This window comes from Pongo abelii, chromosome 1 (genome assembly GCF_028885655.2).
Source record: "Pongo abelii isolate AG06213 chromosome 1, NHGRI_mPonAbe1-v2.0_pri, whole genome shotgun sequence".
NCBI classification, from domain to species: Eukaryota; Metazoa; Chordata; class Mammalia; order Primates; family Hominidae; genus Pongo; species Pongo abelii.
This window is the reverse complement of record NC_071985.2, coordinates 146,103,416-146,117,616: the sequence shown is the minus strand read 5'-3', so window position 1 is coordinate 146,117,616 and position 14,201 is coordinate 146,103,416. Positions and strand designations below refer to the sequence as shown.

Below are 14,201 nucleotides of genomic sequence, written 5' to 3'. Positions count from 1 at the left end.
TAAGGAATTTTGGTATCCACTGAGCAACCATAGGTGCTAGGAGCAGCAAAGATCCTAACAGTCAACAGCATCTTTACTTGAATATTGAAGGAATATCACCAATGTGGGATATAATCATAGGCTAAATTCTATAACACAAACTTGAAATGCCATCCCCATTAAAGGAGTAGATTAGTGTGGGTTAGAGAATTTGAGGAAGGACTGAGAAGGACATTCCAGGTAGAGAGAATTATTAGGACAAAGACCCAGCACTGTGAATGAGGATTTCATTTAATTTAACAAATATTGGCTAGCCATGGTAGCTCATGCCTGTAATTCCAGCACTTTGGGAGGCCAAGGCAGGATTGCTTGAGCCCAGAAGTTCAAAAGCAGCCTGGGCAAATAGCGAGACCCTGTCTCTAATATTTAAAAGAAAAATAATTAGGAATTTAAAAAATAAAAATTGTATAAACAAGTTTTAAATTTAAAAAAAATTTAACAAGTATTGACCCGGCACGGTGGCTCACGCCTGTAATCTCAGCACTTTGGGGGGCCGAGGCGGGTGGATCACGAGGCTAGGAGATCGAGACCATCCTGGCTAACACGGTGAAACCCCATCTCTACTAAAAATACAAAAAAATTAGCCGGGCGTGATGGTGGGCGCCTGTAGTCCCAGCTACTCGGGAGGCTGAGGCAGGAGAATGGCGTGAACCTGGGAGGCGGAGCTTGCAGTGAGCCGAGATCATGCCACTGCACTCCAGCCTGGGCGATAGCGCAAGACTCCGTCTCAAAAAATAAATAAATAAATAAATAATTTAACAAGTATTTATGAAGCAGCTCCTTTGTGCCAGACACTGGACTTAGCCCCGTGAATACAATGGTAATAAGAGAAATATGGTCTCTGCCCCTGCAGCACTTACAGGTTAGTGGGGTATACACGGAACATCAGAGGAGGAGATGGAATATATTTGTGTTAAGTGTTAAAGGCTAGTTGGAGGGAAGGGGCAGGCCAGTGAATTGGGGGAAGATGGATATGACGTGACTGCTTCAAGGGAGCACTTGATGGGAATGCATGGTATTTTTATCTGCGGTATACAGGGGAACTTGAGGTAGGGGCAAGTGGAGGAATGGAGACCAACATGAGTGTGGGAGTGTGGTGGGAAAGCCTGAACTCAGGCCTTGTGCTTCCTTCTGTGTCTGTTTTTATCTGGTACTCCTACAACCTGAGTCATCTTTTATTAATTAATTAATTAATTTTTGAGATGGAGTCTCGCTCTTGTTGCCCAGGCTGGAGTGCAATGGCACGATCTCGGCTCACTGCAACCTCCGCCTCCCAAGTTCAAGCAATTCTCCTGCCTCAGCCTCCTGAGTAGCTGGGATTACAGGCATGCGCCACCACACCTGGCTAATTTTGTATTTTTAGTAGAGAGAGGGTTTCTCCATGTTGGCCAGGCTGTTCTTGAACTCCCTACCTCAGGTGATCGGCCCTCCTCGGCCTCCCAAAGTTCTGGGATTAAAGGCGTGAGCCACTTCGCCCGGCTGAGTCCTCTTTTATTTAGTCAGCTTAAAGCAAGACTGTTTCACATGTTTAGAACCCTGCAAAATGAGGGACATTGGTTCTTGAGCCAAACTGAACTGCCTCTGCTGAGCTGGCGATTACACATCATGAGGAAGAAGAAGAGTGATACCTTTTTAGTGTCAACGAAAAGAGTCAAACTCTGTAAAATATTTAAAGAGATTTATTCTGAGGCAAATATGAGTAACCATGGCCCATGACACAGCCCTCAGGAGGTTCTGAGAACATGTGCCCAAGGCAGTCAGGGTTCAGCTTGGTTTTACACATTTTAGGAAGGCATGAGACATCAATCAAATACATTTGAGAAGTACATTGGTTTGGTCCAGAAAGGCAGGACAATTCAAAGCGGGGTGGCAGGGGTGGGGGTGGGTTGTTGGTGGGGAGGTTTCCAGGCTATAGGTAGATTTAAACATTTTCTGGTTGACAATTGGTTGAGTTTGTCTGAAGACCTGGGATCAATAGAAAGGAAATGTTCAGGTTAAAACAAAAAATTGTGGAGACCAAGGTTTTTTTGAAGTCTCATTGTGGCTGCCCTTAGAGACAATAGATGACAAATGTTTCCTATTCAGAACTTTTAAAAGGTGATAGACTCTCAGTTAATCTCCTCAGGATTGGAGGGCCTGGAAGAAAAAGATCTAGCTATGTTAATAGAGATTCTTTACAAATGCAATTTTTCCCCACAAAGGATGGCTTTGCAGAGCCGTTTCAAAATCTGGCAAATAAATATGTTTTCGGGTAAAGTATTTTGATTTTTTTCTTTGTCCCATAATGTTATACCAGAGTCAGATTGGAAAGTAAGTCATGACATATAGGGTTAAATAAAACCCATCTCATGAGAATTTATGGTTTGCAGGGCATGACTCCCCAGACCCCTTAGATAGGAATTTGGGCAAGATTTTAAAAATCAGAGCTTAGTCCTCATTAGCCTTTGCTCCAAGAGAAATTCCTCTGGTGTCTTCATAACAGCTTTCGCAAACATGAAAAGTACTGTGTGAGGTTGTGCATCATTTCGAGAACATTCTCAAGCAAATACTTTCTGATTGTTTTTTATATTGTGTACTCTGTGCAAGAAAAAGCACCTTCAGATGTTGGGTTTTCATTCAGATTCTTTATTAAATCAAATTTTCTCATAGGAAAGTTGAACTTTAGTGAGAAAGGATGTTAGATAAATACATATTTCTGGTTGCTAAACCTAAGAAAATAATCTTTCAGCATTGCACAGGCAGGGCATAAATAAATAAGATTTCTGGATGAAGAAGGTGAGTTCTTCCCTTCTTATAAGCCATGATGATCACTTATGAACTCTGCATAAATGTCAGATATAACAGTGTAAGTAAACTCTTGGAGGGTGTCACAGATGGGAAAGAACCTCAAAATGCAGGAAGGTGACACTTCTAAGTCAGAAAAACAGAAGGCCCTTTGGAAAACTTTTAAGATAAAAATGATATCACTAAGAGTAAAATGTTTGCATTGTATTTAGAAACAAATGTAAGTGAACTTCTGGGGTAGCCTGTTTTACATATTAAAATTAAGTCATGAGGCCGGGCACGGTGGCTCATGCCTGTAATCTCAGCACTTTGGAGGCTGAGGTGGGCAGATCACCTGAGGTCAGGAGTTTGAGACCAGCTTGGCCAACATGGTGAAACTCCCTCTCTACAAAAATACAAAAATTAGCTGGGCATGATGGTGGGTGCCTGTAGTCCCAGCTACTTGGGAGGCTGAAGCGGGAGAATCACTTGAACCCCGGAGGTGGAGGTTGCAGTGAGCCGAGATGGTGCCACTGCACTCCAGCTTGGGCAACAGAGCGAGACTCCTTCTCAAAAAAAAAAAGTATATCATGTTGGGTGACTTAGGACCCTGAACTCAAATTCAGGAATGATTACTGACGTATTCTGCAGAGGTTAAGTGGTACACAAAACACCCTATAAATGGGTCCTGTCCTCAGAGTCTTGGACAAGAAGACCTGGTTTCTGAGAACAGCTCTGTTATTACAAAGCCATACAGCTTAGTCTATGAAAGTTTTTTGGCCACGATGGTATTTAAAAAGCTTTCAGTTGTAGGTGCCTTCATATGGGGTATGCATCTTCTCTGCCAGAGTCCCCATGCTACCTATTAATTATATCTGACTTTCATGTTACCTGCCTGGCCTAGTCCCTGCTACCATTTGAATTTCTGACACTTGACAGGAGGAGGGACAATGACATTAACCCTGGGACAACTGCAGCATTCCGGGGGTTGGTACAGGAGTAAGAAGTAATCAGTGAAGAAAGATAGAAGGTCACTAGGAAAAAAATGCTGTTTTGGAAACAAAATGTCTTTCAATACAGAGGTGAAATTGGTACAGAAAGTTCAAATAGAGGCCGGGCACGGTGGCTCATTCCTGTAATCCCAGCACTTCAGGAGGCTGAGGCGGGTGGATCACCTGAGGTCAGGAGGTTGAGGCCAGCCTGGCCAACATGGTGAAGCCCCATCTCTACTAAAAATACAAAAAATTAGCTGGCTGTGGTGGCACATGCCTGTAATCCCAGCTACTCAGGAGGCTGAGGCAGGAAAATCGCTTCAATCTGGGAGGTAGAGGTTGCGGTGAGCCGAGATCACGTCATTGCACTCCATCCTGGGCAACAAGAGCGAGACTCCGTCTTAAATAAAAACAAAACAAAACAAAACAAAAAACAACAACAACAACAAAAAGAAAGTTCAAATAGAATAAGAACAAAGCGTTGGCAATTAGGAGATTACTGGTAGTGAAGGAAAGTTTCAGTGGTACAGTTGGGACAAAAACCAGATTGAAATCATGTTAAGCAATGTGAGAGGTTCAAATAGGACTAATAACTAGTGTAACTTTGACTATAAAGTCACGATTCAGACTTGGAATCCAACCCTCCCACTGATATGTAGCAATCATCACCAAGCTAATGCATTTCCAGAAAAAATAAACTTTCAGTGATGAATCTTAGCTACATTATCATACTGACTCAGGTTGATAGAAGGATCTTAATGGGGTCACTGGGGAATATAAATGAGATGCCAAGTAGAAAACATGTTAATTTCTTGGCACAAGGAAGCCCGAGGTGTTCTGGAAGGCACTAATGCATTTTACATGATTGCTTAATTTTAGGAAATCCTGACTCACTGCCCCTATAGAGTAAGAAGCAAAGGCTGGTCTCAATTTACAATCCTACAAACCAGCTTTGAGTAGAGCTTAGATTATTCCTGACAGCAATATGTCTGTTCAGTGCCTATTTTAATTTGAAAATGTTTTGGTATATGTATATTTTATTTTCTTTGAGAAAAAGCAGGTTTTATTTGGAATGTTCTGAAAACCATTGTGACTAAATAGGTAAGGTAACACCTCCTCACTTAACTTTTGAATGGACATGGAGTGGCATCATCATATCTAGTCAGACCACTGAGCTCTTGAAAAATGGTCCAGATGAAGCTTGAATAAAGAAAAATAAGACGAAAGTTAGAACTAGCTTGCTAGCATTGGGTAATGAAAGAAGCAGAATGATACTCATAATGTCACTGAAAATGCACCCATTTTATTATTTAATGTTCCCAATAATGCATTCATAGTAGTTATTATTAACCCTACTTCATATAGGCGAATAACATGAAAAGGAACAATTAGACAATTTAGCTAAAGTCACATGGTAAACCAGTGAAGATCCAGGGTTAGAATTCAAATAGGATCAGTGTCACTCCAGATTTGTCCTCCATCTACTCCCTCTCCTACCTTCCTCATCAACGATTCCAAACCTTCCTTACAAGCCCATCACGCAAACCTTAGCTGCTCTCTCAAATCCTGATGAATGGCCTTGTGTCCCACTTGGCTGAGAAAGCTGAGGTCCTTTCCTTTCTGTGTTATCTGATTGTGTGCATTCCTACCCATCCTCATCTCTTTTCCCCCAGGCTCTCTTCCTTCCATGTGAAGCAAAGCACCCATGTGTTTGACCCATTGCCTCTCCCACACACCTTTTTTTTTTTTTTTTTTTTGAGATGTAGTCTCTCCCTGTCACCCAGGCTGGAGTGCAGTGGCACAATCTCGGCTCCCGGGTTCAAGCAATTCTCCTGCCTCAGCCTCCCAAGTAGCTGGGACTACAGGCGCACACCACTGTGCCTGGCTAATTTTTGTATTTTTAGTTGAGACGGGGTTTCACCATGTTGGCCAGGCTGGTCTTGAACTCCTGACCTTGTGATCCGCTCACCTCGGCCTCCCAAAGTGCTGGGATTACAGGTGGGACCCACCGTGCCTGGCCTCCCACACACTTTTATTTCTCTTTCTTCACTGGTATCTTCCCCTCAGCTTATCAACACCTTGAGTTTTTCCCAGGTTAAAAAGCTCTTCCTTTGGTTGTCAAAGCCAATCTAGCTGTTCCCTGTCTTATTCAAATTTCTCCAGTTGTTTCTACTTCCAACCTCCCCATTTCTCTTCAATTCACTTATCTCCCCACTACCCTGAAATCTGGTTTCTTCTGAAGTGTGTCCCTCCACCCCCATCCCAAAATTATATGTTGAAGTCCTAATTTCCAACACCTCAGAATGTGACTGCATTTGGAGATAGGGTCTTTTTTATTTTATTTTATTTTATTTTGAGACAGAATCTCGCTCTGTCACCAGGGTGGAGTGCAGTGGCACAATCTCAGCTCACTGCAACCTCCGCCTCCAGGGTTCAAGCGATTCTTCTGCCTCAGCCTCACAAGTAGCTGGGACTACAGGCGTGTGCCACCACGCCCAGCTAATTTTTGTATTTTTAGTAGAGACAGGGTTTCACCATGTTGGCCAGGCTGGTCTTGATCTCTTGACCTTGTGATCTGCCCTCCTTGGGCTCCCAAAGTGTTGGGATTACAGGTATAAGCCACCACGCCCCGCTGAGATAGGGTCTTTAAAGAGGTAATGAAGTCAAAATGAGTTCACAAGGGTAGGCCCTAATCCAATATGACTGGTGTCCTTATAAGAAGTGATTAGGACACAGATACATGCACAGATGGACAACTGTGTAAGGCCATGTGAAGACACAGAGAAGACAGTTACCTGCATGTCAAGGAGAGAGGCCTCAGAAGAAACCAACCCTGCTGACACCTTAATCTCTGACGTCTAGCCTCCAGAACTGCGAGAACATAAATTCCTGTTGTTTAAGCCACCCAGTCTGTGATACTTTGTTACGGCAGCACTGGCAAACTTATCCAGGCAGTTTGAAAGAGTTCTTACTAAGGTTACCAATGACCTTCCAATTGTAAAAATCTAATGAACATATTTTCAGTCCTTATTCTACTGGAATTTTCTTCTGTATATGACATAAAAGACCAATGTATTGGTGTCCCTGACACTCTTTTGGGCTTCTTCATAGCCTTTTATTTGTTTCCTTTCTTTTCCACGGATTCTTCTTTCCTTCTCAGACATTGATGTTCTCCTGGACCCAGTGCTACACCACTGCTCTTTTCATTACATTCTTCTCTAGGATGATCTCATCCTTTCTCATGGTTTTAATATAGCGGACTCAGAAATTGGAAGGGAGGCTCTAAAATTAGTGTGTAAGGCAAAAATATTGCATGTAAATTTACCCTTGAAAATTCCTTAGCAAAGTACTTAGAATTAGACATAGTACAACAAAGTGGCTTACCTGTTAGTGATGTGAGGAACCGAGATGAAATGAGGGAAGAGACTCACATTTTCCATTGCAAACTCACTTTGGTGCACATGCTGAGTGGGGAAATTATTCTGTTTAGTTTGTTTTTCTCTCTCTCCATTTTGTCATCTGTGTTTGATTGAATTTGCACAGGTTAAATGTGCATGTGATGTTGTACATTGTACTGCATACTTGCTTATCCTAAACCTCTCTCTCTCAGACCTTTCTTCTGAGCTTCAGACACATACAGCAACTTCTACCTGAACATCTCCCCTTGGAAATCTCAGACTTCTTAAGCTCAAATTCAAAAAAGATGCCTTCATTTTTCCCTTAATGGCTCTTTGTCCTGAATTCTCAGTGTGAGCATCCATGAGTCAGTTGTCATCCATGATGTTTCCCTTTTCCTCCTCATCGAAAAAAAGAGGTTGCAAATGGATCTGTGGGCCATCGTGTTTGGCTTCCATTGAAAGAATTTAAATTTGTTGCCACTATTTAAAAATGAGGATGTTTTGCATTTTAAATGCCAAATTCTAGATTCTTTTGAAAAACAAGAGTATTTGGTAACATTGGAGCCACACTCCAGTATAGCCAAGATCAGCCAGAAGAGAGAAGCAGCTGTCTTTTTTTTTTTTGAGATAGAGTTTCACTTTGTCAACCAGGCTGGAGTGCAGTGGTGCGATCTCGGCTCACTGCAAACTCCACCTCCCGAGTTCAAGCTATTCTCCCACCTCAGTCTCCCAAGTTGCTGGGACTACAGGTGTGTGCCACTATACCCGGCTAATTTTTGTATGTTTTAGTAGAGACAGGGTTTCACCATGTTGGCCAATTGGTCTCAAACTCCTGACCTCAAGTGGTCCACCTGCCTTGGCCTTCCAAAGTGCTAGGATTAAAGGCGTGAGCCACCACACCCAGCTGCAGCTGTATTCTTTAGATGGGGCATGTCCTGTACATCTGTCACTACTTACAGTCTTTTCTTGAGTCTCTGCACTTGTTTATGTTACCTGACTAGCTCCTATAGGCATTTTAATTTAGAACTCCCAATATACTTTCATATTTATCTTCTCCTTTCAGTCCTTACTAATATCCTGCCCCATCTCCATCATTGCTTTCTTGGGTTACTGAAACAGCCTCCAAACTGGTCCTTCTTCCAGTTCATCTGCAGCAAAACCCATTTAAAATACATGTCTGATCATGCCACAATACCACACACTTGCTTGGGAGCCTTCAGTATCTCTCTTCCTACAATGGTGTTTTTCAAAGTACGGTCTAAGGACTTTTATTTATTTATTTTTTTTTGAGACGGAGCCTTGCTCCGTCGCCTAGCCTGGAGTGCAGTGGCGCGATCTCGGCTTACGGCAAGCTCCGCCTCTCGGGTTCACGCCATTTTCCTGCCTCAGTCTCCAGAGTAGCTGGGACTACAGGCGCCCGCCATCACGCCCGGCCAATTTTTTTGTATTTTTAGTAGAGACGGGGTTTCACCGTGTTAGCCAGGAATGGTCTCGATCTCCTGACCTCGTGATCCGCCTGTCTTGGCCTCCCAAAGTGCTGGGATTACAGGCGTAAGCCGCCGCGCCCGGCCGGTCTAAGGACTTTCTATATCGCAATTACCTATGGTGCTTGGACAAATGCAGATTACTGTGTCCAACCCAGACTTACTGAACTAGAAGCTCTGGGATTAGGGCCTTAGATTCTGTACTTTTTAGTAATTTTCATAGGGAATACTAATATACTCTAAACTTTGAGACCCACTGATCTATAGAGTAAAGCCCAAGCTTCTTAATATGCATTGATGAGTTCCTGAGAATTCCTTGTTAAATTTAAGTCATCGTTTAAACATATTAAATTTTGTCTTGTAAAGAAAATATGTGATGTGTTACTCTATAAAGAATCCCTTAAAAATGTAGTTCTTTTAAAATTTTTTAGAAAGTGCGGGTGATATGATCTTAATGTGGGACAGACTCTAATACCAACAGCTGATAATTCATAGCAGTGGAAGAAGGGTACACTGAGAAGGTCAAAATCCGAATAAATCTTTAACTCACACTTGTAGAAATCTTAGAGGGCTTCCCCTGGACAAGAGCGCACAGCTCCAATGTGCTCCATGAGAAAAATCAACAAAATGCCAAATATTAAAAAGAAAGCACAGAGGGTCAACCTTTGCAGATGACTGGCACTATGAAGTGTAAGATGTAGAGGCAAATTTATATCCTATTCCAGGAGAAGGCACAGGGAGGGAAGAAATAAAAGTCAATCGCCAATGGAAAAAACGACATGGAATTAAAAGAATCCCCAATTGTTGGTACCCTTTTCTCCTACTCATGGCTACTTACCGCCAAGTACCATAGTTCTAGGCACAGTCATATCACAATGGAAACCTGAAGATGCCACTTGCTTTGCTCTAGGTGGTGATCTATTGAAAATGAACCCGGGAGACGGAGGTTGTGGTGAGCTGAGAATGCACCATTGCACTCCAGCCTGGGCAACAAGAGCAAAACTCTGTCTCAAAACAAAAAAACAAAAACAAAAACAAAGACAAACAAAAAAAAAAACAACTGAGAACAAATCCTTTAGCATTCTCAAATACACCCACTTAAGAACTGAGGTGTTAGATTATGTTTTTTTTCCTAGTTTACAACTAAGTAATGTCAGACAGGATAAAATACCTGGCTACATCGAGGACAAATGATATCCATCACTTCCTCCTGTTCCAACAGACAAATAACTCTGTTGAAAAAAATTACATTAATTTGACAAGAGGTATTTCTTCCAGAGCTATGCTGGTTTATTACTTGATAACTTTTCCACTTCTGTTTGCAAATCAATTACAAAACATATTTTCCCCACTCTTGTTCTGCCTTTCAGAAACTTCTGAACCAGTCAACATCACTGTTTATACTCAAAAGATACAGGTTTTTTTTTCATCTGTTAAGTCTTTTCTTGTAAACAGTGTTGAGTGACTCATTTAATCAGCTTTGAGGGTGTATACTATGTACAGCTAAATGTAAACATAATCCTATACATTACTGCAAATGAGGAAACCATCACCATGTTGGCAATGGCACTTTGGCTTGGTGGCTATGAGGAGGAGACTGTCAAAATTTTGTCCAGTATCACAGACTGATTGTGTTAGTCCATTCTCAGGTTGCTACAAAGAAATACCTGAGACTGGGTAATTTATAAAGAGCTTTAATTGGCTCATGGTTCTGCAGGCTGTACAGGAAGCATGATTCTGGCATCTGCTTGGCTTCTGGGCAGGCTTTCAGAAACTTATAATCATGGTGGAAGATGAAGCAGGAGGGGGCACTTCAAATGGCTAGGAGCAGGAGGAAAGGAGAGACGGGGGAGATGCTACATGCATTTTTTTTTTTTCTTGAGCCAGGGTCTTTGCTCTGTTGTCCAGGCTGGAGTGGAAGTGGTGCAATCTCGGTTCACTGCAGCCTTGACATCTGGGCTCAAGTGATCCTTTCATCTCAGCCTCCAGAGTAGCTGGGACCACAGTCTTGCACCACAACGTCCGGCTATTTTTTTGTATTTTTGGTAGAGATGAGGTTTTGCCATGTTGCCCAGGCTGGTCTCAAACTCCTGGACTCAAGCAATCCACCTGCCGCTGCCTCCAAAAATGCTGGGATTGCAGGTGAGTGCCACCATGCCTGGCTGCTATGTACTTTTAAACAACCAGATCTCATGATAACTCACTCAGTATCATGAGAACAGCACCAAGGGGATGGTGCTAAACCATTCATGAGAATTCGTCCCCATGATCTAATCACCTCCCATCACACCCCATCTCCAACACTGGGGATTACAATGGAACATGAGATTTGGGTGGGGAGAAAGTCCCAAACCCTATCACTGATAGCCTCTGAACATAGGTTGTATACAGAGCCTCTAACAATCTAGATTTACGTTGATTTTTTCCTTGCAAATCTTTATAAGTTCAACTTAATCATTAACGCACAGAATATTACAAAAGGTGAGTTCATGCTCTCTAGAGAAACAGAGCCAATAGAATCTCTCATTTCTTTCTGTATCTAAATATATTTTAAGATTTTTTTTCTATTTTAAATAATTGGTTCATGCAATTGTGGGGATTGGGAAGTCTGAAATCTGTACTATAGTCCAGCAGGCCGGAAATGCAGTTAGGAGCTGATGTAGCAGCTTTGAGTCTGAAACCTGTAGGGAGGGCCAGCAAGGTGGAAGCTCAAGCAGGGTTTCTATGTTGTAGTCTTGAGGCAGCATTCTTTCTACTTTGGGAAAGCTCAGTCTTTATTCTTAAGGTCTTCAACTGATTGGATGAGGCCACCTACATTATAGTGGTAATGTGCTTTTATAAACATTAATCATGTCTAAAAATTACCTTCACAGCAACATCTACACTAGTGTTTGACCAACAGTTGGGTACCATAGCCTAGCCTTGGTAACACATCACAAGAGGGAATGTCAAACTATTTAAAACAAATCACTGGACTCATGAATATGACGCTCATGTACACCACCTACAGATAAGGAGACCAGATATACAGAATTATTGACTTGTGTAGGGGGGGAGTGGGCTGGTGTCCTATACTAGTTCTACTTTAAGGTTGAGAGGGTCTTGTGTGAAGATAACTTAGAGATGTTTATATAGCATTGGAATTTTTTTTTTTTTTTCGAGATGGAGTTTTGCTTGTTGCCCAGGATGGAGTGCAGTGGCACCATCTCGGCTCACTGCAACCTCTGCCTCCCGGGTTCAAGCGATTCTCCTGCCTCAGCCTCCCAAGTAGCTGGGATTTCAAGCACCTGTCACCATGCCCGGCTAATTTTTTTGTATTTTTAGTAGAGACAGGGTTTCACCATGTTGGGCAGGTTGGTCTCGAACTCCTGACTTCAGGTGATCCGCCCACCTTGGCCTCCCAAAGTGCTGGGATTACAGGAGTGAGCCACCGCGCCCGGCCTGGAAAGTACCTTACAAAGCTGATGAAGTTGCTTTGCTCTAATTAGAAATCTAGGAGGCGCTTCCTTTTCGATCCGCCATCTGCGCTGGAGCCGCCACCAAAATGCAGATTTTCGTGAAAACCCTTACGGGGAAGACCATCACCCTCGAGGTCGAACCCTTGGATACGATAGAAAATGTAAAGGCCAAGATCCAGGATAAGGAAGGAATTCTTCCTGATCAGCAGAGACTGATCTTTGCTGGCAAGCAGCTGGAAGATGGACGTACTTTGTCTGACTACAATATTCAAAAGGAGTCTACTCTTCATCTTGAGACTTCGTGGTGGTGCTAAGAAAAGGAAAAAGAAGTCTTACACCACTCCCAAGAAGAATAAGCACAAGAGAAAGAAGGTTAAGTTGGCTGTCCTGAAATATTAGAAGGCGGATGAGAATGGCAAAATTAGTCGCCTTCGTCGAGAGTGCCCTTCTGATGAATGTGGTGCTGGGGTGTTTATGGCAAGCCACTTTGACAGACATTGTTGTGGCAAATGTTGTCTGACTTACTGCTTCAACAAACCAGAAGACAACTAACTGTATGAGTTAATAAAAGAAATGAACTAACATTTATTGTTGGGTTTTATTGCAGTAAAAATAGTTTTTAAGCACCAAATTGATGGTCACACCATTTCCTTTAGTAGTGCTTCTGCTATCACTGTGTGAATGTTGCTTCTGGGGATTGTGTAACCCAATGGTTCTGTATACCTGCCAGGTGCCAACCACTTGTAAAGGTCTTGATATTTTCAATTCTTAGACTACCTATAGTTTGGCAGAAGTTATATTTAATGTAAGTTGTCTAAATATAAAAAAAAAAAAAAGAAGAAATCTAGGAGGCAAAAAAAAAAAAAAAGAAATCTAGGAGGCAAATTCTTGTTTCCAGTTAAATCATTGATGTGCCTGACCAATGGATGTCACTCAGAATTTCTCAAACAGTCCTAAAAACAAGTCTGAAGTGAGAAAAATGCCCCTTAAGGCAAAATAAACATTTATTAAATATATATAAAAATCACCCAAATGCATTGAGCCGTAGGTGAGTAGGTGTGGAAGTTTTCAAACATGGCTCTAAGATTTTTTTGACACCCCTACATTCAGTCTATGTCCCCTTCTCCTGAATCTCACCTTTGGGACTACTTGACCCATAGAAGATGGTAGAAATGACACTGTGCCATTTCTGGGCCTAGGCCTCAAGAAGTTGGCAGTTTTCACTTTCTGCCTCTTAGGATGCTTACTTTTGGAACCCAGTCACCATGCTGTGAGGAAGCCCAAGCTGCTTAATGAAAAGGAACTGACTGCCAGCGTCAGTGTCAGTGTCAGCTGTGTGAGTAATCCATCTTGGACAGGCATATGCTAGCCCCAGTTGAGCTACTCCAGCCAATACCTTGTAGATCACAGATAAGGGCTCCTCACTGAGCCCTGCCCAAATTAGATTTGTAACGCAAATAGATAATGCTTTTTAAATTTTTGAGACAGAGTCTTGTCGTGTTGCACAGTCTGGAGTGCAGTTGTGTGCTCATGGCTCACTGCAGCCTCAACCTTCTGGGCTCAAGTGATCCTCCCACCTGAGCCTCCTTAGTAGCTGGGACTACAGGCATGCAACAACAGAACCAGCTAATTTTTTATTTTTTGTAGAGGAGGGGGTCTCACTATGTTGCCCAGGCTAGTCTTGAATTCCTGGGCTCAAGCAATCCTCTCACCTTGGCCTCTCCCAAAGTGCTGGGATTACAGGTATGAGCCAATGCCCACCTGATGTTTTAAACCGGGGATATCCAACCTTTCGGCTTCTCTGGGCCACATATGAAGAACTGTCTCGGACCACACATAAAATATGTCTAATACATAAAATAGTCTAAAAACAGTTAATGAGCTAAAAAAAAAAATTGCAAAGGCTGGGCGTGGTGACTCATGCCTGTAATCCCAGCACTTTGGGAGGCCAAGGTGGGTGGATCACGAGGTCAGGAGATCGAGACCATGGCTAACACGGTGAAACCCCATCTCTACTAAAAAATACAAAAAATTAGCCGGGCGTGGTGGCAGGCACCTATAGTCCCA

The 14,201-nt window shown here is 42.6% G+C and overlaps 1 pseudogene; it reads left to right on the top strand.

Annotated features, from left to right (window-relative positions):
* Positions 1-12,184: 12,184 nt before the first annotated feature.
* Positions 12,185-12,711, top strand: LOC100441731 (ubiquitin-ribosomal protein eS31 fusion protein-like; annotated as a pseudogene).
* The last annotated feature ends 1,490 nt before the right edge of the window (positions 12,712-14,201 follow it).